Raw genomic sequence first — 27,733 nt, 5'->3', positions numbered from 1 at the left:
GCCCACACGCTAGGGCGGCGCGGCCCAGGCCCTGGCCGCGCCGGCCTGTTGTGTGGGGCCCTCGTGGCGCCCCCTGACCTACCCTTCCGCCTACTTAAGCCTTCGTCGATAATAACTCCAGTACCGAGAGCCACGATAAGGAAAGCCTTCCAGAGACGCTGTCGCCGCCAATCCCATCTCGGGGGATTCAGGAGATCGCCTCCGGCACCCTGCCGGAGAGGGGAATCATCTCCCGGAGGACTCTTCACCGCCATGGTCGCCTCCGGAGTGATGAGTGAGTAGTTCACCCCTGGACTATGGGTCCATAGCAGTAGCTAGATGGTCGTCTTCTCCTAATTGTGCTATCATTGTTGGATCTTGTGAGCTGCCTAACATGATCAAGATCATCTATCTGTAATGCTATATGTTGTGTTTGTTGGGATCCGATGAATAAGTGAATGCTATGTTATGTTGATTATCAATATCATCTATGTGTTGTTTATGATCTTGCATGCTCTCTGTTGCTAGTAGAGGCTCTGGCCAAGTTGATACTTGTAACTCCAAGAGGGAGTATTTATGCTCGATAGTGGGTTCATGTCTCCATTAAATCTGGGGGAGTGACAGCAACCCCTAAGGTTGTGGATGTGCTGTTGCCACTAGGGATAAAACATCAATGCTATGTCTAAGGATATATTCGTTGATTACATTACGCACCATACTTAATGCAATTGTCTGTTGTTTGCAACTTAATACTGGAGGGGGTTCGGATGATAACCTGAAGGTGGACTTTTTAGGCATAGATGCATGCTGGATAGCAGTCTATGTACTTTGTCGTAATGCCCAATTAAATCTCACAATACTCATCATAACATGTATGTGCATGGTCATGCCCTCTTTATTTGTCAATTGCCCAACTGTAATTTGTTCACCCAACATGCTTATTCTTATGGGAGAGACGCCTCTAGTGAACTGTTGTAATATCCCAGGTATTGGGGTTACAAAAATAGAGTAAATAGTTGTGTGCATTGCATTCATGCATAGAAAATCTGGGAAATTTTCGCGCTTTAAAGTAAAACAGTCACAGTAACTAAAGTTTCACTTGACCTTGGTGGAATTGAAGTAGCTCATCAAGTCAAGCGCTATAAACCCCAATGTGACTTTGTTAAAACCTTGTTTTGGGTAAAGATGATTTGATCTAGGGGGTTAGATCAAATGGAACTAATAATCAACACAACAACACTTTACTCATAAAATCAACTACTTGATCTTATTGAAGATCACAACATGATATTCCTTGACATAACATATGAACATCCATTTAATTGGAAATCAAGTAACAATAACTGGAGAAACTATTCTTCACTTATCTTTTCCATGTGTTAAACTAATCTTTGATCCTACCATGAACCTCATGGTATTCATTCAATTTCAATCTTGGAAACAAGGCAAGGAGATCAACCCTAGAAGTATATATTCTTCTCTATTACATATAGTTAAGAATCAAACCTAGAGAGGTGAGAGTTCTATTATAATTATTAGAGAAGCAGTAACAAACCTTGAGCCAAACCTTGGATATACATCCAAGTATTCAAAGCATCATCTTTAAGAGGAACCCTAGGATATTATTCAAGACAAAAGAAGCCTGGTGACCGGGTGTATACGTGAGCACGCATCAAAAAAACGACACGTGTCTAACGGCGTGTGTTAGCCGTGAGGTGATATAGTACTGTTAGAAAAAACTGAGAGAGTCTATTTCTTTGACCGTATCCACACAACCTCATCCCCATTTCCCATCCATCACTTCTTTCCCAACATCGCCCGCTCCACCCATCCCTCACCCCTGGATTTCCTCCACCGGTGCCAATACGGTGGCCCAGCTTCCCGGCCCTTGCGCCAGTGCCCTGAGCGGGGCTAGCGGGCGGCGGCCGCCATGCGCGCGGGCGCGATTGGCAACGGAGGACCTAAGGCCCGGTGGCCAGCGCGGCCTCGTTCGCCAAGCTCTGGACAGCGCGGCCTTGTCCGCCGAGCTCTGGACATGATGGCTGGCGGCGTTCTACGGCGGGGAACTGGTGTCGCGGGCGCGGACCTTGGAGGCGCGCGGGAGGCGGGGGGCAGTTCAGCCCGGAGCTCGGCGTGCAGCACCAGCTCGACGGGGGGCGCCTGGATTCCGCGCCATGGCCGGCACCGCCATGGAGGAGTAGGCGGAGGTGTTTCCATGAAAACTATATTCTCAAATTCGTCCACGGATGTTGCGCCGAAGTGGAGCTGCTGGCAAATATTGTTCTTTTTTTTCTGATGTATTGTTGTGTCTTGTGACTCCACGGCAGGAACAACTACTCTCACTGTAACCTTCGTCCATAAAGACACATCAAACGAGGATGTGCCTGATATCTTGTTCACTGCCTGCTCTTTTTGCAATTAAATTCTATGAAATCTGTTGTGCATATGATTCAATGCACCCTCACCTGGAGACGGCGTCCACTGCAGGTTCGTCCAACTCAAGGCTCTGCTCTGGCGCTGCTCGCATCTCGCGGCTCTTGCTGTATTGCTCCCCGTCCGTAACCGAGGTGATGGCGTTCAGTTCGCCCTGGCCGGCGGCACCGTTTGGGCGGCCATACGAGTCACCGACGAGGAGCCAGAGAGTGGCCGCCAGTGCTGCTATGGCTGGAACGGACCTGAAATCTCGTTTTTTCTTATCAGAATTGCAGATGATTTATGCCATTCGAAGGCAGAAACATTTTAATCTTAATTCATAGGTTCATATAGCAAACAACAATCAGAAAAGGGGATTTAAGTCTTCTCCGCCGGGGAGGCCACCACGGAGCTTCGAGCTGATGAACCGCGTGCACCTGCGCGTGCTCCGCCACCGCTGCACCGGGCACGCCGAGGAGGGCGGCCCCGCGTCCGGAGCCGGCGTTGTCTCCGCCGCCGGCGTGGCGTCGGTCGCGTCCGTGTCGTTCAGCACGCCGCTGGAGTCGCTATCGGAGGACCCCACGCCGGCTGGCGGCGGGCCGTCGGACGCCGCCGGTTCATCCTTCACCGACGTGAAGCTGGCCGCCGCGTCCACTCCCATAGGAGCATCGCCATCCACTCCCATGGGAGCAGTAGCACCCTCTCGTTGGAATAAAGAAACGGTGTACGTGGGGAAGAGAATAAGACGTGCCCCACTCAATCGTCGTGTGCTGGACAGCTGTGTTGCTAGCGACCGGACATCGTCTTCCAGTTGGAAAAGCAGGTTAACTCTGTTTGGTGTCCGTTTGTGAGCCCACAATCTCAAAGCGAATCCAACGGTAATGGATGGGTGCTCACGTATACACGCGGTTACCAAATCCACTCTCTTATTCAAGACATGCCTAGAGAGAGAAACCATTTATGTTAAACATAGATATTGATGATCACATCAATCCCTATGGAGCCTAACCTTAAGTTAGTACTAAAGTCCTTTCCAAAATGAGAGAGACCAATCATACAAAACATAGCTTTATCCATTTAAGAATAAAAGACAACCATTGAACTAGAGTATTAGGAGTACACCATAACCTAGAATAATCCATTCTTGAGGGATCAATTATGGTGTTACACTCAAGTTAGTTGAGGAAACACGTGAGTTTGAGGGAGAGAACTACCCATATACCTAGATGATAATATCATCATTGATTAAGTAGAACCCTAACATAATATCTCAGGCATTCTCCTGGGATATAAACTAAAGAGACAATCATAGTAGACCCATACAAGAAGGTTAATTAGAAGTACTATACCTTGATTGATCTAGACAATGCTTGATCATGGAAGTGAGAACCCCATTTAATGAGAGATCCTTAGGAAGCCAAACCTTGATCATTACAAATTGAGTGATGATCATAAAACCTAAGAACTTGAGGTAGATATGTTATGAACAAGTTGTCCATGATAATGCCCTGACCATGATTTGGAGAAATAGGAGAATAATCTAAATGCTAACACTTATATGATTAGTAGATATTATTCACCACATGAAATCAGGGGGAGATCACTAATAAGCAATCCTAGAATTATATCCCAACCTTAACTTGTGATTCACTTGGTGATCATAAGTAGAATCCTACTACATTTATGTTCCACCTATTCCCCAATTAAAGAACATCAGGAAACCTTAGAGAAAAACTCCATACTTAATATGGTGAGAAACCATCCATCCATATGACCAAAGTTAACTATAAAAAGAACTACACCAACTTTAGTTACTTTAACCATAGATTAAGGATGTAATAGAAATCTATTGATACAAGATAAAACCAATTCTCAAGTCCTTAGTAATTAAAGGAGAACAGAAACAATTAAAGTAAGTAACCATATTACCTTGGTTAGGGGAGAATAAACCCTAGTAAATGCAATATGATGTCACCCCAACTCTATAACCTAGAATTAAACCTCAACCCTAGTTTGAGTATTACTATGGTGATCACAATATAAACCTAGACCATAATTGAGATTCAAACCAATTGCCATTAGGTAGATATCACTAGAACCCTGATGGTTCATTAATCAAATCCCATGTTTCAATTATAAAACATAAGAGCCACCTAATGTTAAGTCCTATAATTAAACTCTATGTGTAGTGATCAACTATTTGTCTTTGTAAACAAGATAAACCATGATGGAAACAAATACCTACTTTGATACTCTCAAATATAATGCTAGTACTAACCTTAATAATAGGGGTTATGATAAAAACTATAAAACCCTAATACATTGGAGCTCACATAAAATAATATGCAACTAACTACTGTTTCCAAATAAATAGAAGTCTAATGAGAGGAATGAGATCCATCTTAACCAGTTTAGTTTTGAAGATGAGATTAATACTGGAAGATAGCCTAAACAATTTTCCAAATCCTTAACAACCATGATAACATGAAATAATGTCATGAGAGCATATTCTTAAATAAGAAACTAAATAATGAGCTATGCCTTGAAAGTTGTTTCTTGCAAGGTAACACAAACCTAACCATCAATAGGAACTTAAAAGGGCCTATTTGAAAATAGTATGGACCAACCTAAATTGATATTGAAAATTATGACTATATAGATGTCCATTTCCAATCCCTAATAACATTTAATAAACAAGGGTGTCATTATACCTATAAAATATTTTTAAGAGCTTATATGAAGTTATAATATTATCTTTATAAACTCCAAAGGGATTCACACATTTAAAATCCTGCAAAACAAAAAAAAAGGGAAATACAAATCAGATTTAAATAGAAAATACAAAACAGGAATTAAATAAAAGAGAAAGAGAAGGAAAGTCTCACCTGGACCTTACCTACCGTGGCAGCCCACCAGAAGCCCAACGGCCTCAGCCCAACACGGCCCAAACACGCCAGGTACCCCTTCGGGTGGATAAGGTCGGAGACGAAGACGTTGTCTTCGTCTTCGCCACCGTCGTCATCCAGGGAAGCGCCACGGCGCAGGGAGCTCCACGTCCCGCGGTCGCCGCCGGCTTCGTTGACCGCCAGCGCACGCCGAGGGCCGTATAAATGGCGCGGAAGCCCTCAATTCGACCCCCTTTTCGTTCCAATCGCGCGAAATCACGAAACCCTAGCTCGCCGGTATCCGCCTCGCCTCGCCGTTCCTCGCCACCCCTAGCTCCGGCGAGTGTCTCTGCAGCTTCGCCTCGATGCCGTGATCATCCTCGACCAAGGAATCGTTCGCGGGAGCTCGGAAGCGTCAGCCCCAACCGCTTCTTCTCCGCTTCCGACCACCGTCTCCTTCGACCGTGGAGTCGCCGTCCGGCCACCTCTGGCCCCGACGACACGCCTGTCATGCTCGCGGTGAGCTCCTCTACCGCATCGCATGCTCGTATTGCTCCCTAGCCTGCCGTAGCACCGCCGCGCCGTTCATCCGTGTCCGCCGCCGCTGTACCACGCCGCCGGCCACACTCCGATGACCAAATAGTAGCGGCGCCACCACCACTAGCACCGTCGTGGCGTGCTCGTTCCAACAAGCCCCTACACAGCCCCGCGAGAACCCCGTAGCTCCGGCGCCGTCGCCGACATCCCGCCGGCAGGGAAACCCTTCGTGTTTCGATTTTGACCTCAGTCAATGCCACTGTGGTGTGTGACATGGCCACGGGCCCATTAGTCAGTGAGTAGAGGTAGGTGTAGCCGGGTACGTTTAGTAATTTCAGTTTTAATTCAAATTCCAGAAATTACTGAAACTTTGCAAATACATAGAAAATTCATATTAACTCAGAAAAATTAAAATAAGACATGAAAATTCTTATAAAGATAAACCCTATCCAATAAAAATATAATATGAAATTTTTATTTTTAATAAAAATTCAATTATTTAATACTTGCTAATTAAGCCTTTTCTTTAATTCTAAATTGAATTAAAATTCAATAATTAGGAAAACCTTCTAAAATAAATAAAAAAACAGTAATAAAATAAAGAAAACATTAAAGCTATTTTTCTTTATTTGTTATTTTGATAAATCTTTATTAGTGGAAATTTAAATCCTAATTAATAATTACCTTAATTATTAATTCATTAAAAATAATAACATGCCAAATCTAACATTATTTTTATTTCTAACTTATTAATAACTTCAATTTCTTTAATGAAGTTATTAATCAAAGAATTATAGGGTAACCAGAACACCCTAGTTTCACATGGTAGAAAAACAGGAATTCATCATTTCATGTGTAATTCTAAAACCCTAATCCAAATTGGAACCCTAGCTCCACTAATTCTTTTGAACCCTAATTTACTTCTAAGACCTAAACCCTAGATCCTCTCTTGTAATCATGGTGTTCTAATTTTCATACATAGAACCATAATAGCAATTACATACTTGCCATGCCACATAAAATTGTAGGAGCCCTATTATCAATATTTTGGTAGTCCATGTAGGCATACCTATTCAACCTAGATGATCAAATAGGACCAACCCTGGTTCCTATACTTAGAGGCAACAACTTTAAATATCCATATTTATCAGCACACCAATGTGATGAACCTTAGGAGCAATCATACCAAATCTTGAGCATTCCATAACCATACTCCACTAAACCTTATTAGTGTTGGAAACATATCAACCATCCTATTTAGGAGTCAGTTAATTCTTTACTTAGTGAATCCAATAGCCAACCCTAGACAACCTCAAACTAAATTATAATACTTCTTATTACTTAAGAAGTATGTTCTTCAAAAGTTATTCTTTTGAAGTAAATAAAGAATCATCATCAACCCTGCTTATAAAGAACCTATAAACCCTAGCTAGCAATCACAGTCAGATAAATTAACCTTAACAGCAACCTTGTATGAATAATCGCTTAGGGTGCCTAGGCTTAACTCAACCTTACATGCCCTAGGTGTTGATGAATCCAACTAGGTTGTGATCCATCTAATACCTACTCCAGAAACTAAATGGAACCATCATCAACCATAGAACCCCTCAACCTAATTATCATACCTGTTCTTTATTAAAGAACATGTTCTTCAAAAGTTATTCTTTTAAAGTATATGATAATTAACCATTAACCATGCCTATAGTACTAAAACTGACCACTGTTCTTTACTTGTTAACATTATGCCAATTATCATTCTTTGTGTGCTCAATTGATTATTATGTTTTATTATCTACCTGTTTATGATACCAAGTAATCACACCTGAATAAGAACCTTGTTTGTGAATCACTCTAAAAAGTGCAACACACCCTGAACCAATCATTACAACTCACTGATCCTAAATCATCGGGGTTAGGTCACGCTTAGAACGATTACATCTCATACTTATGCATTATTGCATCCTTGCCAATCTTTTAAACATCGTCCTTACCGGACGATGATGCTATTTCAGAATTTGGAGTTATTGCGTATCGAAGACCTTGCCTGCATAATCTTGCAGTCAAGAAAGGCAAGTTCATCACTTGCTCATGTCATTTGAGTATCTTTATCAAATTACTTGCAAAGTACTATGATTATCACTATTGCATAAAAACCAAAACCACTATTTTCATAACTATGAATATGACTATGTGGTGGGCAATGGAACCATGGATTGTGTTGATATGGTGGAGGTTCCATTGCAAGGGTTTATATCCATCTAGGATTAAACAACAAATGTCGCCAGTGATTCTTGTGCCGTAATACCCGTGTTAACCATAAGATCTGGAATGGGACGGACTAGTCAATCGTATTTCCACCTCTTGTACATCAACGGATGCGCTTACCGTGGCAGTTGTATCTTGCGGAGCAACTTGTGGGTGAGGAACCCATTCTAAGTCCCCACGGTTATGCTGTGCATACCGTAGCGGTTGCGGCTTGCGGAACAACTTGAGGGTGGGGATCCCACTCTAATTCCCCACGGTAATGTGGTCTATGATGGGTTGCAGCTACCGGCGAAGGAGTTTGGTTCGATCCCAGACTGTTGTCGTGGTCGGGGTCCGTCCTTAAATTGTGTAAGTGGACCGACGAGGACCCAGGGTCGGGGTTTGCAACAAAGGGTGGGTGTGCGAGGTAGCGGAGGAATATGATTGGCTATGACCTTATACCGGGCCTCACACCATAGGAAGTGTGGACGAGGAAATTGCCCGGTTGGCACCAAGGTTAAGATCTCTTATGGGTAAAGCAACACACCTCTGCAGAGTGTAAAGAACCGTGACCTGTCACTCCCTGTTCCGGGATATGGAACTGCAAACGCGGCCGGAAAGGAGCTCCATGAAGTTCTAGTAAACCGGTGAAGGCTGACGGACATAGTTCTTCTGAATAAAAGCAACCTTTTGAAGAAATGGTTATGAAAACCTGCATTGGTATTAGACTTTCTGGTATAATGCTGTAGCTAGTGCATTAAACACCTCTTTCCTATAATAAACTTGTTGAGTACGCTCGTACTCATCCCACTCTTAAATCCCCTGCTTAGATATGGAGGCATCGGAGGAGGATCTACAGTGCAACTCGAAGACCGAGGAGTCGACAACTACTTCAAGAGACAGGACCCTGTCAGAGGAGCCAGATACCACATCCATCAAGGAGAAAACCTAGTTTAGCCATAGAAGGGAACTAGCTTCCTAAACCTAGCTCCTACTTAGCTAGAATCTATTCATAGCCTCTATAGATAGATAAATACTCTACAAATAGAGTTCGTGATAGGATTAGACTACGAGTCGTTCTTCTGGAGTTTATTGCAGATTTACCTCATTGTAAAGTAGGAGGCTATGCTGATCTTATGTAACAGAGTCTGTATGTAATTCTATAGACATGCCTTGGACCCGCATATGTTTCTGTTGTACCACTCTGAGCGATATAATACTAGTAGAACGGTGTTTCATTGGTGTTATATCAGACTTGCATACTACACCATGCAGTGGTATGCCGGGTCACCACAACTGTGGACCCCGGTCCATTCTTTTACATCGAATACAATCAACTGCAATACTCGTTCTACTGTTTTCTGCAAACAATCATCATCCACACTATACATCTAATCCTTTGTTACAGCAAGCCGGTGAGATTGACAACCTCACTGTCACATTGGGGCAAAGTAATTTGGTTGTGTTGTGCAGGTTCCACGTTGGCGCCGGAATCCATGGTGTTGCGCCGCACTACACTCCGCCGCCATCAACCTTCAACGTGCTTCTTGGCTCCTACTGGTTCGATAAACCTTGGTTTCTTACTGAGGGAAAACTTGCCGCTGTACGCATCACACCTTCCTCTTGGGGTTCCCAACGGACGCGTGTTGTACGCGTATCAACGTTCACATGACACCACTAGAAGAATAACACCACAACTTAAATATCATAACATTGAATATTACCCAACATAATTCACTACTAACATTTAGACTTCACCCATGTCCTCAAGAACTAAACGAACTACTCACGAGACATCATATGGAACATGATCAGAGGTGAAATGATGATGAATAACAATCTGAACATAAACCTTGGTTCAATGGTTTCACTCAATAGCATCAATAACAAGTAGAAATCAATACCGGGAGAGTTTCCCCTATCAAACAATCAAGATCCAACCCTAATTGTTACAGCGGTGACGAGGTGCAGCGGTGGAGATGGCGGTTGTGATGATGAAGATGATGGTGATGATGATGGAGATGATGTCCAGCTCGATGACGATGACGATGGCATTGATTTCCCCCTCCGGGAGGGAATTTCCCTGGCAGATTTCAGCCTGCCGGAGAGCTCTTTTCTCTCTGGTGTTTTCCGCCCCGCAGAGGCGGCTGTGACTCTTCGCGACTATTCTCTGGAGCTTAGGTTTTCGAGACAAAGAAGTACACGGAGGAGAGGAGGCCAGAGGGGGCTGTGGGCCCCCTCCCCACAAGGCGGCGCGGCCAGGCCTGGGCCTGCGCCGGTGTGGTGACCCGGCATACCACTGCATGGTGTAGTATGCAAGTCTGATATAACACCAATGAAACACCGTTCCACTAGTATTATATCGCTCAGAGTGGTACAACAGAAACATATGCGGGTCCAAGGTATGTCTATAGAATTACAACATCGACTCTGTTACATAAGATCATCACAGCCTCCTACTTTACAATGAGGTAAAACTGCAAATAAACTCCAGAAGAACGACTCGTAGTCTAATCTTTCACGAACTCTATTTGTAGAGTATTTAACTAGCTACAGAGGCTAAGAATAGATTCTAGCTAATTAGGAGCTAGGTTTAGGAAGCTAGTTCCCTTCTATGGCTAAGCTAGGTTTTCTCCTTGATGGATGTGGTATCTGACTCCTCTGACAGGGTCCTGTATCTTGAAGTAGTTGTTGACTCCTCGTTCTTCGAGTTGCACTGTAGATCCTCCTTCGATGCCTCCATATCTAAGCAGGGGATTTAAGAGTGGGATGAGTACGAGCGTACTCAACAAGTTCATTATAGGAAAGAGGTGTTTAATGCACTAGCTACCGCATTAGACCAGAAAGTCTAATACCAATGCAAGTTTTCATAACCATTTCTTCAAAAGGTTGCTTTTATTCAGAAGAACTATGTCCGTCAGCCTTCACCGGTTTACTAGAACTTCATGGAGCTCCTTTCCGGCCGCGTTCGCAGTTCCATATCCCGGAACAGGGAGTGACAGGTCACGGTTCTTTACACTCTGCAGAGGTGTGTTGCTTTACCCATAAGAGATCTTAACCTTGGTGCCAACCGAGTCTAGTTCTCGTCCACACTTCCTTTGGTGTGAGGCCCGGTATAAGGTCATAGCCAATCATATTCCTCCGCTACCTCGCACACCCACCCTTTGTTGCAAACCCCGACCCTGGGTCCTCGTCGGTCCACTTACACCATTTAAGGACGGACCCCGACCACGACAACGATGCCGGGATCGAACCAAACTCCTTCGCCGGTAGCTGCAACCCATCATAGACCACATTACCGTGGGGAATTAGAGTGGGATCCCCACCCTCAAGTTGTTCCGCAAGCCGCAACCGCTACGGTATGCACAGCATAACCGTGGGGACTTAGAATGGGTTCCCCACCCACAAGTTGCTCCGCAAGATACAACTGCTACGGTAAGCGCATCCGTTGATGTACAAGAGGTGGAAATACGATTGACTAGTCCGTCCCATTTCAGATCTTATGGTTAACACGGTTATTACGGCACAAGAATCACTGGTGACATTTGTTGTTAAATCCTAGATGGATATAAACCCTTGCAATGGAACCTCCACCATATCAACACAATCCATGGTTCCATTGCCCACCACATAGTCATATTCATAGTTATGAAAATAGTGGTTTTGGTTTTTATGCAATAGTGATAATCATAGTACTTTGCAAGTAATTTGATAAAAGTACTCAAATGACATGAGCAAGTGATGAACTTGCCTTTCTTGACTGCAAGATTATGCAGGCAAGGTCTTCGATACGTAGTAACTCCAAATTCTGAAATAACATCATCGTCCGGTAAGGACGATGTTTAAAAGATTGGCAAGGATGCAGTAATGCATAAGTATGAGATGCAATCGCTCTAAGCGTGACCTAACCCCGATGATTTAGGATTAGTGAGTTGTGATGATTAATTCAGGGTGTGTTGCACTTTTAGAGTGATTCACAAACAAGGTTCTTATTCAGGTGTGGTTACATGGTATCATAAACAGGTGTTGCAACATATCATAACAATAGCATTAATAGCACACAACAATAACATTTTGTATAATCCTGACATGTAATGAATAGTGGTTGGGGTTAGCACTATATGACATGGTTAATGATTATTTATCATATAATTCAAAAGAATAACTTTTGAAGAACATGTTCTTTAATAAAGAACAAGTATGATAATTAGGCTTGTGGAGTTCTATGGTTGACTATGGTTTCATTTAGTTTCTGGAGTAAGGTTTAGATGGATCCAAACAAGGTTGGATTCATCAATACCTAAGGCTGGTAAGGCTGAGTTAAGCTTAGGCATCCCAAGCAAGTATTTATACATGGTTGCTATCAAGGTTGATTCAGCTGGCTGGTGATTGCTAGCTAGGGTTTATAGGTTCTTATAAGCAGGGTTGATGGTGATTCTTATTTTCTTCAAAAGAATAACTTTCGAAGAACATACTTCTTAAGTAATAAGAAGTATTTCAATTATTGGTGTGGTATCTAGGGTTTACTATTGGATCTACTAAGTAAGGAATGGTGGTTTCCTCAATAGGAGGATTAATAATTATCTCACACTAATAGGGTTTAGTGGAGTATGGTTAGGTAATGCAAGATACTGGCATGGTTGCTATTAGGGTTCATCACCATGGTGTGATGCTAATTAAAGTTACTTAAAGATGATAATTCTAAGGATATGAGCTAGGGTTTGCATTTGGTTGACCCTATTTGATCAACCATGATGGATAGGAATGCATATATGGAATACTAAATGATTGATAAAAGAGCTCCTACATTTTATGTGGACATAACCAGTATTTAATTGCTAATTATGGTTTTGTGGATCAGAGGTAAGTACATGATCACATATTCTAACCTAGGTTTAGGTTTAGAAGCAATTTAGGTTTCACATGTAATAATGGAACTAGGGTTTGTGCATAATTGAGCTAGGGTTTTAGGGTTCCACATAAAATTATGAGGTTATCACTTGGTTTAAAATGGAACTAGGGTTTCCTAATTACCCTGTAATTATTGGATTAATAACTTCATTAATAAAGTTGAAGTTATTAATAAATTTGGAATAATAATATTGGATTTGACATTTTATTATTTTTAATGAATTAATAATTAAGGTAATTGCTATTTTAGGGTTTAAATTCCAATAATAAAGATTTAATAAGTTCCAGATAAAGGAAATTAGTTTTAAAGTTTTCTTTACTTACTTTACTGGTTTTTATTTAATTTATAAAGTTTTCCTAATTTCTGAATTTTAATTGTATTTTAAATTAAAAGAAAAGGCTTAAATAACAAGTATTAAACAATTGAATTTTTATTAAAAATAAAAATTCCATATTATATTTTTATTGGATAGATTTTTATTTTCTAAGAATTTTGATAACTCATTTATATTTTTCGGACTTAAATTGAATTTTTTATAATCATTTGAAGTTGCAGCAATTTATTGAATTGAAATTAAAACAATACTGCTAAATCTACCCGGCTACACCTACCCCTACTCACTGACTAATGGGCCCGTGGCCATGTCACACGCCACGGTGGCATTGACTGCGGTCAAAATCGATGACGTGGCGATGGACGTGGTGACCGGCGGCAGACCTCGATGGTCGCCGGCGATTTCGGTCCCCCGCGGGGCTGTGCGCGGGCTTGCTGGAAAGAGGGAGATGCGACGAAGCTACTGGTGGTAGCGCCGCTCCGGTTTGGTCACCGGAGCGTGCTCTCCGACGGGGTACCGCGGCGGCGCTCGCAGGCGTATGGCGCTACGGCGATGCAGGGGGCTAGGGAGGATGCCGTGATGAGCTAGGGAGTCAGTGACTCACCGCGAGCACGCCGGGCGTGTCGGCGAGGCCAGAGGTGGACGGCATCGCCGGAATTCGTCGCTCCCAGCGTCGGGGAAGATGAACTCGACGGCGGTGTTCTGGGACGCCCCACCTCGATTCCTTGCGCAGTAGTAGCAAGTAGAGCACGGCGACGTTGATGGTGTCCACGGCGAGGCTCGAGGGTGCCCCAATCGACGGCGGTAACCATGGCCGGTGTGAGCTAGGGTTTCGAAATTGAGAATAATGAAGAAGAGAGAGGGGAAATTGAGCTTCCGTGCATTTTTATACCACCATCGGCGTGCGCTGGAGGTCAACGAAGCCGGCGGCGACCGCGGGACGTGGAGGTGGTCGACGCCGTGGCGTCCTCCCGTGGCGCAGAGACGAAGGAGACGAAGCTCTCCTCGTCCACTTCGTATTTATCCGAAGGGGTATCGTGGGCTGTGTTGGGCTGCGGTTTGGGCCGTGGTGTTGGGCTCCGTTGCTGGGCTCTGCTACAGGTAAGCCTCTCTCCATTTTTTTCTCTGGTTTCTTTTTTCTGTTTTATTTTCTGTTTTCATTTTCTATTTTGTAATTAGTTTTAATTCACATTTGAATTCTTGTTTGTTTCGCAGGTGTTTATAAATTTGGCTTTCATGAGAACTAATACAAGTGTCATTGTATTATTGTATTGTTTCCAAATAATCATTTAACATATGTGAACTTTATTGTAATTTTTAATTACCTATGATTTTAGGCACTCACTTTAATCCCCTTTTTCTTGTAATCAAATACTTTGGAATGATTAGATTTGATACTTTGAACTCAAAGTATTTCAGAGATTGTTATTAGGGCTTGGTTTCTATTTTGAGGATTTTGTCACTTGTATATGGTTTTATGTGAGCACATATTTATTAGGGTTTTATCATTCCTAGTATAACCCCCTTGTTAAGATTAATACTATCACTACATTTAAAAATATCTCAGTAGGGATTGTTTCCATCATGGTTTATCTTGTTTACAAAGATAAATGGTTGATCACTACACGTATGGTTTAATTATAAAACTTAGCATTAGGTGGTTTTTATGTTTTATAATTGAAACATTGGATTTAATTAATGAACCATTAGGGTTCTACTGATATTTACCTAATGATACATGGTTTGAATCTTAATTGTGGTTTAGGTTTTATTTGTGATCACCCAAGTGATACTCAACTAGGGTTGAGATTTAATTCTAGGTTGTAGAGATGGGATGTTTCCATATTGCATGTGCTAGGGTTTAATTTTCCCCAACCATGATAAGGTGGTGGCTTGCTTCATATCTTATGTGCTTCCCAAATTACTAAGGTTTTGAGAATGGGTTTTATCTTCTACCAATTTAACTTCTATTATTATCTTCAATTTATCATTAAAGTAACTACATTGGTTATAGTTTTTTTTATAGTTAACTTTGGTCATATGAATATATGGTTTCTCACCATATAAAGCATAGAGTTTAACTCTAAGGTTTTCTTAGGTTGTTTAATTTATGAAATATAGATATAGTAGGATTCTAATTATGATCACCAAGTGGTGCACAAGTAAAGGTTGGGATATAATTCTATGGTTGATTACTAGTTACCTCCCTATGATTTCATGTGGTGAAGGATATCTACTTATCCTATTAGGATTCAACTTATTCTCACATACCTCAAGTGTATGATCATGGATTAGACATGATCAACTTGCTCTTAATACCTTACCTCAAGTTCTTAGGGTTTATGATCATCACTCAATTTATAATGATCAAGGTTTGGCTTCCTAAGGATCTCTCATTAAATGGGATTCTCACTTCCATGATCAAGTATTGTCTTGATCAGCTAAGGTATAGTACTTATACTTTACTTTCTTGGATGGGACTACTATGGTTGCCTCTAAAGTTTATATCCCAGGAGAATGCCTGAGATATTATGTTGGGGTTCTACTCAACAATGATGATATGATCATCTGGTCATAAGAATAGTTCTCTCTCTCAAATCCAGGTGTTGCCTCATCTATTTTTAGTGTAACTCCATTGCTTGAGTTCTCTCATATAGGAATGGTTTATTCTAGGGTTTATGGTGTACTCACAATATCTCAATAAGTATTTAGTCTAAGACTCCACTTGGCTATCCTTGTTGTATTAATCTCCTCCTTTCCTTATCAATCCATGGATATAATCTTATTCCATGTGATGATGTTAGGTTGTCTCACTACTCCGAGATGAAATGGTTAACCTCCTAATACTTTAGTTCAGAGGTTGTCCTTTATTCTAATATAGGTAAAGCTTGGATTAGTACGAAGGGTCTCACACATTTGGGAAGGACTTTAATATTAAGCTGAGGTTAGGCTCTATAGAGATTGATGTGTTCATCAATGTCTATGTTAAATATAAATGGTTTATCTCTCTAGAGATGGTCTGGAATAATATCCTAGGGTTTCTCTTCAAAGTGATGGTTGGAATACTTGGTTGTATATCCAAGGTTTTAGCTTAAGGTTTTCCATTGCTTCTCTAACAAATACTATATAACTCTCACCTCTCTAGGTTTGATGTGTAATAACTTGGAATGTAGAAGAATATATACTTCTTGAGTGGATCTCCTTGTTATAATTCCAATGTTGAAGTGGAATGAATACCATGAGGTTTCATGGTAGGATCATGGATTAGTTTTCAGACATGGAGAAGATAAGTCAAGAATGGTTTCTCCATTTTATTGTTACTTGGTTTGTAATTGCACAGATGTTCTTATGGTATGGCAAGGGTTACCATATTATAATCTTTTATAAGATCAAGCAATTGATCATTAAGTAAAGTGTTGTTGTGTTGATTATTGGTTCCATTTGATCTAACCCCTTAGATCAAATCACCTCTACCCAAAACAAAGTTTTAACATAGTCACATTGAGGTTTATAGCGCTTGACTTGATGAGCTACTTCAATTCCACCAAGATCAAGTGAAACTTCAGTTACTGTGACTATTTTACTTTTAAGCACAAAAATTCCCCAGATTTTCTATGCATGAATGCAATGCACACATCTGTTTCCTCTATTTTTGTAACCCCATTACCTGGGATATTACAGTCTCTACCCCTTAAACTTAACTTCGTCCTCGAAGTTTGATCTCTCTCACGTTTCCGAGGTGTGGATCTGCCTTGTGAAGACTACGACTTTTCTCGAACTCCGTGGTGATCTCACTGGATATAATTGAATATATCCCTTGTCCAGATTCTTCTTGGAATCCATTAGGGTTTGCCTCCGAACCATGGTTCTTACTTCAATTCCATGATTTCTTTTAATATTATACTCTTGTTTCCTTTCTCATTGTCTATTCAATGATTGGGACTTCTTCTTGTCCTGACAGTCTTAATTGAGGACTAATTGGTTAACATTCTCCTATTTGATAAAATAGGTCTTTGTTTACCCTTACTACCAAAAGTGCAGTAGTGGTGCTTAATAAGGTACTAACTATGGAATTGGTCATGATGGTTTCTTTTCCTAAGAATGGATTAGACTCATTTAGTCCATCCAATCATGGTTCATAGTTGATACCTATAACTATTTTGGGTTATTTAGGTTCCATGAAAGGAATCATTCTATTAGTCTTTGATATTGGTAGGTTCAATCTTTTTCGGTCTTTGGCCTTTTTGAAGCTTTGTTTGGTCTTCGGTATTTCCTTCGTCCAACTTCTTTATGCTTGACTTACTTGAGCTTTCGTACTTCTAATTAAACATTACTCACTTTTTCAAGCTATAGTCTACTTCTTACTTTCTCGAGGTATGAATCTCGGCTTCTGGTCTGACATCTTTCTGAAAGTAGTGTTCAATACTCTTATGAAAATAAGATCGAACTTCCTCTTAGTTCAGACCTTCTTCATCAATCTTGCTCAAAATATTGAGTCGTGGTACATCCAACTCAATCTTTACTCTACCCCTTAGAGTTTTCTTATGGTCTTCAACTCCTTTTCTTCCACCCATTGTACTTATGGTTAGAATACTGGTCTAGGTGTAGCTTATGGTTTATATTCTTCTAAGGTCTTGTGAAGAATGTTTGTGGTGTATCCACTCAATTGTGGACATCCAATGTGAATCCTTCGACTAAATGATTATAGATCATTGTTATTTGGCTAACAAAATTTAATTTGTTCTCAACTTTTTGTTACAAATAATCAAATGGTGGAAGCCATCTGTGGCTATTTGTTATCTATGGATTTTATTATAGGTTCTGGTCAACTGGACGAGACATCCTCTACTTTATCTCGCAGTATTGATCCTATACCAATTGTGGTCTTCTGATATCCACTATGGTCTTCTTATATCTGCTATGGGTTCATAGGTTATCTTCCTTCCTTCAGGGTTTATTTTGCAGAAAAACCACTAGCTGACACTATGAATATAGTATCTTAAGTGATTTCCCATGCATTCCCTCTTCTATGTTGACTATGGATCTGCTTCAGCTTCACCATAATCACAAGATTTCTCACCTTCATGCTTCTTTCATACTAAAGTACTCCTCTATTGAAGCTAAGTATGAGTTTTGATTGATACTTTCTTCGGAGTATTGTGGTTACTTCCCACAACTTTACTTCCTTTTTCTGATGCACCTTCATCTTGTCTTCAGAATCTTCAGAATTCGTCACTTCCTCACACGTTTACCATTACCCTCTAGATCTTTAACATCAAGTAAGAGCTTGATATTGCAACATGCATTTGCATACCAAAGTCAAACTTCATGTATGGATCTAGTCAAACAATGAAAATCCAATAAAATCCAAGAAGATTCAGCTTTGTGCATATAATACACATCATCATAAGCCTGAATAAAATAGTTGAGTATGACATCTCTAAACCCCAGGCTCTGATGTGTAGAATATAACACCACATAAGATAGGTTTCTATCGTGATACTTAGCACGAATATATGGAATTCTACTATTTATCTCAACATTTACCTTAATTGCACAATTGCAATGAGATAAACTTGATACAAATGGGTCTGGAATAGTTGTGGTTGACCTATAATTCTTTGGAAGTATTAGATTGACTTCTATTTTATTGAGGACTACTTCACATGATATGTCTAAATTCTAACCTGGTTAATCTAAACACATAACCATTAGGTATAGCTCTTCTACTTCCAAGTATTTCTACCATGTAACTAGGGTTCTTAAATACTTGACACTTCTTATTGTTTTGGAACTCAATTCTTGCACTATTTGTTTAGCACTTGACTTCTTATTGTACTCCTCCTAAATATTTATGATGTTCTAGTTCATTATATAATGATTCCCAGATGAATCTTATATGATTAGTAACTCTATCATGTAGACATATTTTATTCCTATCTTTCTTCCTTACTTCCCATGATTGACTCATCATGGTCTATACTACTTCATCTAACTCAGAGTTATCACTTACTATCAACTGTTTCACACGTCTAGCTAATTTTACTTACTCATTACTTATCTGAGTCTACATTTTCTATTAGGATATCTTAATTATCTTCATCACTTGATATTACTTCTAGTACAGGTCTGAGTAATTCTTATTTAACTATAACATGTGTTGGTACACATCTTCCAATAGGATATCTTCCTTATGGTTGTATCCTCTCTTTGGACTACCATGTATGGTATACCAACTGTGGGCTACTCATCTATTGTTTTTAAGGACTTAATGGTGTCCTACATGTTTGGGATTAGCTAACTAACTTCTCTTAGGAAAGATAAATAAGAAAGGTTGACTTAAGTGTGTCAGGATTATTCTCAAGTGAATATCCATCTTAAGTCATATATAGTATTTGGTTTAACTAAGACAACTTCCTATAGACACTACCAATCATATAGGTCTCCTTTAAAAGGTTTTAATCCTAAGGTCAAAGCATTTGCTCTGATACCAACTGTGGTGACCCGGCATACCACTGCATGTTGTAGTATGCAAGTCTGATATAACACCAATGAAACACCGTTCCACTAGTATTATATCGCTCAGAGTGGTACAACAGAAACATATGCGGGTCCAAGGTATGTCTATAGAATTACAACATCGACTCTGTTACATAAGATCATCACAGCCTCCTACTTTACAATGAGGTAAAACTGCAAATAAACTCCAGAAGAACGACTCGTAGTCTAATCTTTCACGAACTCTATTTGTAGAGTATTTAACTAGCTACAGAGGCTAAGAATAGATTCTAGCTAATTAGGAGCTAGGTTTAGGAAGCTAGTTCCCTTCTATGGCTAAGCTAGGTTTTCTCCTTGATGGATGTGGTATCTGACTCCTCTGACAGGGTCCTGTATCTTGAAGTAGTTGTTGACTCCTCGTTCTTCGAGTTGCACTGTAGATCCTCCTTCGATGCCTCCATATCTAAGCAGGGGATTTAAGAGTGGGATGAGTACGAGCGTACTCAACAAGTTCATTATAGGAAAGAGGTGTTTAATGCACTAGCTACCGCATTAGACCAGAAAGTCTAATACCAATGCAAGTTTTCATAACCATTTCTTCAAAAGGTTGCTTTTATTCAGAAGAACTATGTCCGTCAGCCTTCACCGGTTTACTAGAACTTCATGGAGCTCCTTTCCGGCCGCGTTCGCGATTCCATATCCGGAACGAGGGAGTGACAGGTCACGGTTCTTTACACTCTGCAGAGGTGTGTTGCTTTACCCATAAGAGATCTTAACCTTGGTGCCAACCGAGTCTAGTTCTCTTCCACACTTCCTTTGGTGTGAGGCCCGGTATAAGGTCATAGCCAATCATATTCCTCCGCTACCTCGCACACCCACCCTTTGTTGCAAACCCCGACCCTGGGTCCTCGTCGGTCCACTTACACCATTTAAGGACGGACCCCGACCACGACAACGATGCAGGATCGAACCAAACTCCTTCGCCGGTAGCTGCAACCCATCATAGACCACATTACCGTGGGGAATTAGAGTGGGATCCCCACCCTCAAGTTGTTCCGCAAGCCGCAACCGCTACGGTATGCACAGCATAACCGTGGGGACTTAGAATGGGTTCCCCACCCACAAGTTGCTCCGCAAGATACAACTGCTACGGTAAGCGCATCCGTTGATGTACAAGAGGTGGAAATACGATTGACTAGTCCGTCCCATTTCAGATCTTATGGTTAACACGGTTATTACGGCACAAGAATCACTGGCGACATTTGTTGTTAAATCCTAGATGGATATAAACCCTTGCAATGGAACCTCCACCATATCAACACAATCCATGGTTCCATTGCCCACCACATAGTCATATTCATAGTTATGAAAATAGTGGTTTTGGTTTTTATGCAATAGTGATAATCATAGTACTTTGCAAGTAATTTGATAAAAGTACTCAAATGACATGAGCAAGTGATGAACTTGCCTTTCTTGACTGCAAGATTATGCAGGCAAGGTCTTCGATACGTAGTAACTCCAAATTCTGAAATAACATCATCGTCCGGTAAGGACGATGTTTAAAAGATTGGCAAGGATGCAGTAATGCATAAGTATGAGATGCAATCGCTCTAAGCGTGACCTAACCCCGATGATTTAGGATTAGTGAGTTGTGATGATTAATTCAGGGTGTGTTGCACTTTTAGAGTGATTCACAAACAAGGTTCTTATTCGTGTGTGGTTACATGGTATCATAAACAGGTGTTGCAACATATCATAACAATAGCATTAATAGCACACAACAATAACATTTTGTATAATCCTGACATGTAATGAATAGTGGTTGGGGTTAGCACTATATGACATGGTTAATGATTATTTATCATATAATTCAAAAGAATAACTTTTGAAGAACATGTTCTTTAATAAAGAACAAGTATGATAATTAGGCTTGTGGAGTTCTATGGTTGACTATGGTTTCATTTAGTTTCTGGAGTAAGGTTTAGATGGATCCAAACAAGGTTGGATTCATCAATACCTAAGGCTGGTAAGGCTGAGTTAAGCTTAGGCATCCCAAGCAAGTATTTATACATGGTTGCTATCAAGGTTGATTCAGCTGGCTGGTGATTGCTAGCTAGGGTTTATAGGTTCTTATAAGCAGGGTTGATGGTGATTCTTATTTTCTTCAAAAGAATAACTTTCGAAGAACATACTTCTTAAGTAATAAGAAGTATTTCAATTATTGGTGTGGTATCTAGGGTTTACTATTGGATCTACTAAGTAAGGAATGGTGGTTTCCTCAATAGGAGGATTAATAATTATCTCACACTAATAGGGTTTAGTGGAGTATGGTTAGGTAATGCAAGATACTGGCATGGTTGCTATTAGGGTTCATCACCATGGTGTGATGCTAATTAAAGTTACTTAAAGATGATAATTCTAAGGATATGAGCTAGGGTTTGCATTTGGTTGACCCTATTTGATCAACCATGATGGATAGGAATGCATATATGGAATACTAAATGATTGATAAAAGAGCTCCTATATTTTATGTGGACATAACCAGTATTTAATTGCTAATTATGGTTTTGTGGATCAGAGGTAAGTACATGATCACATATTCTAACCTAGGTTTAGGTTTAGAAGCAATTTAGGTTTCACATGTAATAATGGAACTAGGGTTTGTGCATAATTGAGCTAGGGTTTTAGGGTTCCACATAAAATTATGAGGTTATCACTTGGTTTAAAATGGAACTAGGGTTTCCTAATTACCCTGTAATTATTGGATTAATAACTTCATTAATAAAGTTGAAGTTATTAATAAATTTGGAATAATAATATTGGATTTGACATTTTATTATTTTTAATGAATTAATAATTAAGGTAATTGCTATTTTAGGGTTTAAATTCCAATAATAAAGATTTAATAAGTTCCAGATAAAGGAAATTAGTTTTAAAGTTTTCTTTACTTACTTTACTGGTTTTTATTTAATTTATAAAGTTTTCCTAATTTCTGAATTTTAATTGTATTTTAAATTAAAAGAAAAGGCTTAAATAACAAGTATTAAACAATTGAATTTTTATTAAAAATAAAAATTCCATATTATATTTTTATTGGATAGATTTTTATTTTCTAAGAATTTTGATAACTCATTTATATTTTTCGGACTTAAATTGAATTTTTTATAATCATTTGAAGTTGCAGCAATTTATTGAATTGAAATTAAAACAATACTGCTAAATCTACCCGGCTACACCTACCCCTACTCACTGACTAATGGGCCCGTGGCCATGTCACACGCCACGGTGGCATTGACTGCGGTCAAAATCGATGACGTGGCGATGGACGTGGTGACCGGCGGCAGACCTCGATGGTCGCCGGCGATTTCGGTCCCCCGCGGGGCTGTGCGCGGGCTTGCTGGAAAGAGGGAGATGCGACGAAGCTACTGGTGGTAGCGCCGCTCCGGTTTGGTCACCGGAGTGTGCTCTCCGGCGGGGTACCGCGGCGGCGCTCGCAGGCGTATGGCGCTACGGCGATGCAGGGGGCTAGGGAGGATGTCGTGATGCGCTAGGGAGTCGGTGACTCACCGCGAGCACGCCGGGCGTGTCGGCGAGGCCAGAGGTGGACGACATCGCCGGAATTCGTCGCTCCCGGCGTCGGGGAAGATGAACTCGACGGCGGTGTTCTGGGACGCCCCACCTCGATTCCTTGCACAGTAGTAGCAAGTAGAGCACGGCGACGTTGATGGTGTCCACGGCGAGGCTCGAGGGTGCCCCAATCGACGGCGGTAACCATGGCCGGTGTGAGCTAGGGTTTTGAAATTGAGAATAATGAAGAAGAGAGAGGGGAAATTGAGCTTCCGTGCGTTTTTATACCACCACCGGCGTGCGCTGGAGGTCAACGAAGCCGGCGGCGACCGCGGGACGTGGAGGTGGTCGACGCCGTGGCGTCCTCCCGTGGCGCAGAGACGAAGGAGACGAAGCTCTCCTCGTCCACTTCGTATTTATCCGAAGGGGTATCGTGGGCTGTGTTGGGCTGCGGTTTGGGCCGTGGTGTTGGGCTCCGTTGCTGGGCTCTGCTACAGGTAAGCCTCTCTCCATTTTTTTCTCTGGTTTCTTTTTTCTGTTTTATTTTCTGTTTTCATTTTCTATTTTGTAATTAGTTTTAATTCACATTTGAATTCTTGTTTGTTTTGCAGGTGTTTATAAATTTGGCTTTCATGAGAACTAATACAAGAGTCATTGTATTATTGTATTGTTTCCAAATAATCATTTAACATATGTGAACTTTATTGTAATTTTTAATTACCTATGATTTTAGGCACTCACTTTAATCCCCTTTTTCTTGTAATCAAATACTTTGGAATGATTAGATTTGATACTTTGAACTCAAAGTATTTCAGAGATTGTTATTAGGGCTTGGTTTCTATTTTGAGGATTTTGTCACTTGTATATGGTTTTATGTGAGCACATATTTATTAGGGTTTTATCATTCCTAGTATAACCCCCTTGTTAAGATTAATACTATCACTACATTTAAAAATATCTCAGTAGGGATTGTTTCCATCATGGTTTATCTTGTTTACAAAGATAAATGGTTGATCACTACACATATGGTTTAATTATAAAACTTAGCATTAGGTGGTTCTTATGTTTTATAATTGAAACATTGGATTTAATTAATGAACCATTAGGGTTCTACTGATATTTACCTAATGATACATGGATTGAATCTTAATTGTGGTTTAGGTTTTATTTGTGATCACCCAAGTGATACTCAACTAGGGTTGAGATTTAATTCTAGGTTGTAGAGATGGGATGTTTCCATATTGCATGTGCTAGGGTTTAATTTTCCCCAACCATGATAAGGTGGTGGCTTGCTTCATATCTTATGTGCTTCCCAAATTACTAAGGTTTTGAGAATGGGTTTTATCTTCTACCAATTTAACTTCTATTATTATCTTCAATTTATCATTAAAGTAACTACATTGGTTATAGTTTTTTTTATAGTTAACTTTGGTCATATGAATATATGGTTTCTCACCATATAAAGCATAGAGTTTAACTCTAAGGTTTTCTTAGGTTGTTTAATTTATGAAATATAGATATAGTAGGATTCTAATTATGATCACCAAGTGGTGCACAAGTAAAGGTTGGGATATAATTCTATGGTTGATTACTAGTTACCTCCCTATGATTTCATGTGGTGAAGGATATCTACTTATCCTATTAGGATTCAACTTATTCTCACATACCTCAAGTGTATGATCATGGATTAGACATGATCAACTTGCTCTTAATACCTTACCTCAAGTTCTTAGGGTTTATGATCATCACTCAATTTATAATGATCAAGGTTTGGCTTCCTAAGGATCTCTCATTAAATGGGGTTCTCACTTCCATGATCAAGTATTGTCTTGATCAGCTAAGGTATAGTACTTATACTTTACTTTCTTGGATGGGACTACTATGGTTGCCTCTAAAGTTTATATCCCAGGAGAATGCCTGAGATATTATGTTGGGGTTCTACTCAACAATGATGATATGATCATCTGGTCATAAGAATAGTTCTCTCTCTCAAATCCAGGTGTTGCCTCATCTATTTTTAGTGTAACTCCATTGCTTGAGTTCTCTCATATAGGAATGGTTTATTCTAGGGTTTATGGTGTACTCACAATATCTCAATAAGTATTTAGTCTAAGACTCCACTTGGCTATCCTTGTTGTATTAATCTCCTCCTTTCCTTATCAATCCATGGATATAATCTTATTCCATGTGATGATGTTAGGTTGTCTCACTACTCCGAGATGAAATGGTTAACCTCCTAATACTTTAGTTCAGAGGTTGTCCTTTATTCTAAAATAGGTAAAGCTTGGATTAGTACGAAGGGTCTCACACATTTGGGAAGGACTTTAATATTAAGCTGAGGTTAGGCTCTATAGAGATTGATGTGTTCATCAATGTCTATGTTAAATATAAATGGTTTATCTCTCTAGAGATGGTCTGGAATAATATCCTAGGGTTTCTCTTCAAAGTGATGGTTGGAATACTTGGTTGTATATCCAAGGTTTTAGCTTAAGGTTTTCCATTGCTTCTCTAACAAATACTATATAACTCTCACCTCTCTAGGTTTGATGTGTAATAACTTGGAATGTAGAAGAATATATACTTCTTGAGTGGATCTCCTTGTTATAATTCCAATGTTGAAGTGGAATGAATACCATGAGGTTTCATGGTAGGATCATGGATTAGTTTTCAGACATGGAGAAGATAAGTCAAGAATGGTTTCTCCATTTTATTGTTACTTGGTTTGTAATTGCACAGATGTTCTTATGGTATGGCAAGGGTTACCATATTATAATCTTTTATAAGATCAAGCAATTGATCATTAAGTAAAGTGTTGTTGTGTTGATTATTGGTTCCATTTGATCTAACCCCTTAGATCAAATCACCTCTACCCAAAACAAAGTTTTAACATAGTCACATTGAGGTTTATAGCGCTTGACTTGATAAGCTACTTCAATTCCACCAAGATCAAGTGAAACTTCAGTTACTGTGACTATTTTACTTTTAAGCACGAAAATTCCCCAGATTTTCTATGCATGAATGCAATGCACACATCTGTTTCCTCTATTTTTGTAACCCCATTACCTGGGATATTACAGCCGGCCTATGGGGGGCCCATGGCGGCCCTCCTCGGCTCCTCCTTTTGGCTATCTTCGTCTTCTGGAAAAATAAGATTTTCCGTGTAATTTCCTTCAATTGTTGATCTTCCGAAATATTGCATTCTGACAGTGCTTTTTCCAGCAGAATCCTGACTCCGGTGCGCGATTCTCCAATAATAATGAAACATGCAAAATAGATGAAATAACATAAGTATCACCTCTAAATATGAAATATATCAATGAATAACAGTAAATTATGATATAAAATAGTGATGCAAAATGGACGTATCAACTCCCCCAAGCTTAGACTTCGCTTGTCCCCAAGCGAAACTGAACTCGGTAAACAAGACCACATGTTTATGGAGTGAAGAGTCGATAAACCAAATATGGACAAGAAGCATCATATTAATTCACACAAGACATTCTAGTGAACAACTTCCTCATATAATTCAACTTGAAACAAGTAGAAGGTAATCACAAATAAAGGTGCATAAGAAATCATAATTGGTGACGGCAAACTTCGTTCTTGGTCAGAGAACGATTAACAGATTGTACTTATATATCGAGCAGCGCTCTTATGTTAAAGCTTATATGGCACAACTTGCATACTTAATCATAATAATCTCCTCATAATCATTGATAACTTTCAAAGCTATATTCATTCAGATAAAACTTGTACTAAACAAGGAAGAGTAAAAGGCATGATTAAGTAAATCACAATATAAATGGTTTGATCAAAACAACTCAATTGCTTGCTTAAGATGGAGGGAAATAGGTTTACTGACTCAACATAAAGTAAAAGATAGGCCCTTCGCAGAGGGAAGCAGGGATTAAATCATGTGCTAGAGCTTTTTCAGTTCATATAAAGAACATAAAAGTAAAAAATTTGAGAGGTGTTTGTTGTTGTCAACAAATGGTAGTGGGCACTCTAACCCCCTTGCTAGACAGACTCTCGAAGAGCGGCTCCCATAAAATTTTATTTTTGGTTGACACTCCTTCCAACCTTTGCTTTCACAACCATGGCTAACCAAATGCTCGGGTGCCTTCCAATCATTCTCATACCATGAAGGAGTGTCTATTTTTTTAGTTTTATTTAGAGATGACACTCCTCCCAACCTTTGCTTTCTCAAACCATGGCTAACCGAATCCTCGGGTTCCTTCCAACAATCTCATAGCATGGAGGAGTGTCTTTTTGTAAAATTATGAAGGTTAATTAATTGGGGCTGGGAACCCCGTTGCCAGCTCTTTTTGCAAAATTATTGGATAAGCGGATGAAGCCACTAGTCCA

The sequence above is a fragment of the Lolium perenne genome, chromosome 1 (assembly GCF_019359855.2).
Source record: "Lolium perenne isolate Kyuss_39 chromosome 1, Kyuss_2.0, whole genome shotgun sequence".
Classification (NCBI taxonomy): Eukaryota; Viridiplantae; Streptophyta; class Magnoliopsida; order Poales; family Poaceae; genus Lolium; species Lolium perenne.
Note: the sequence above shows the minus strand (reverse complement) of the source record.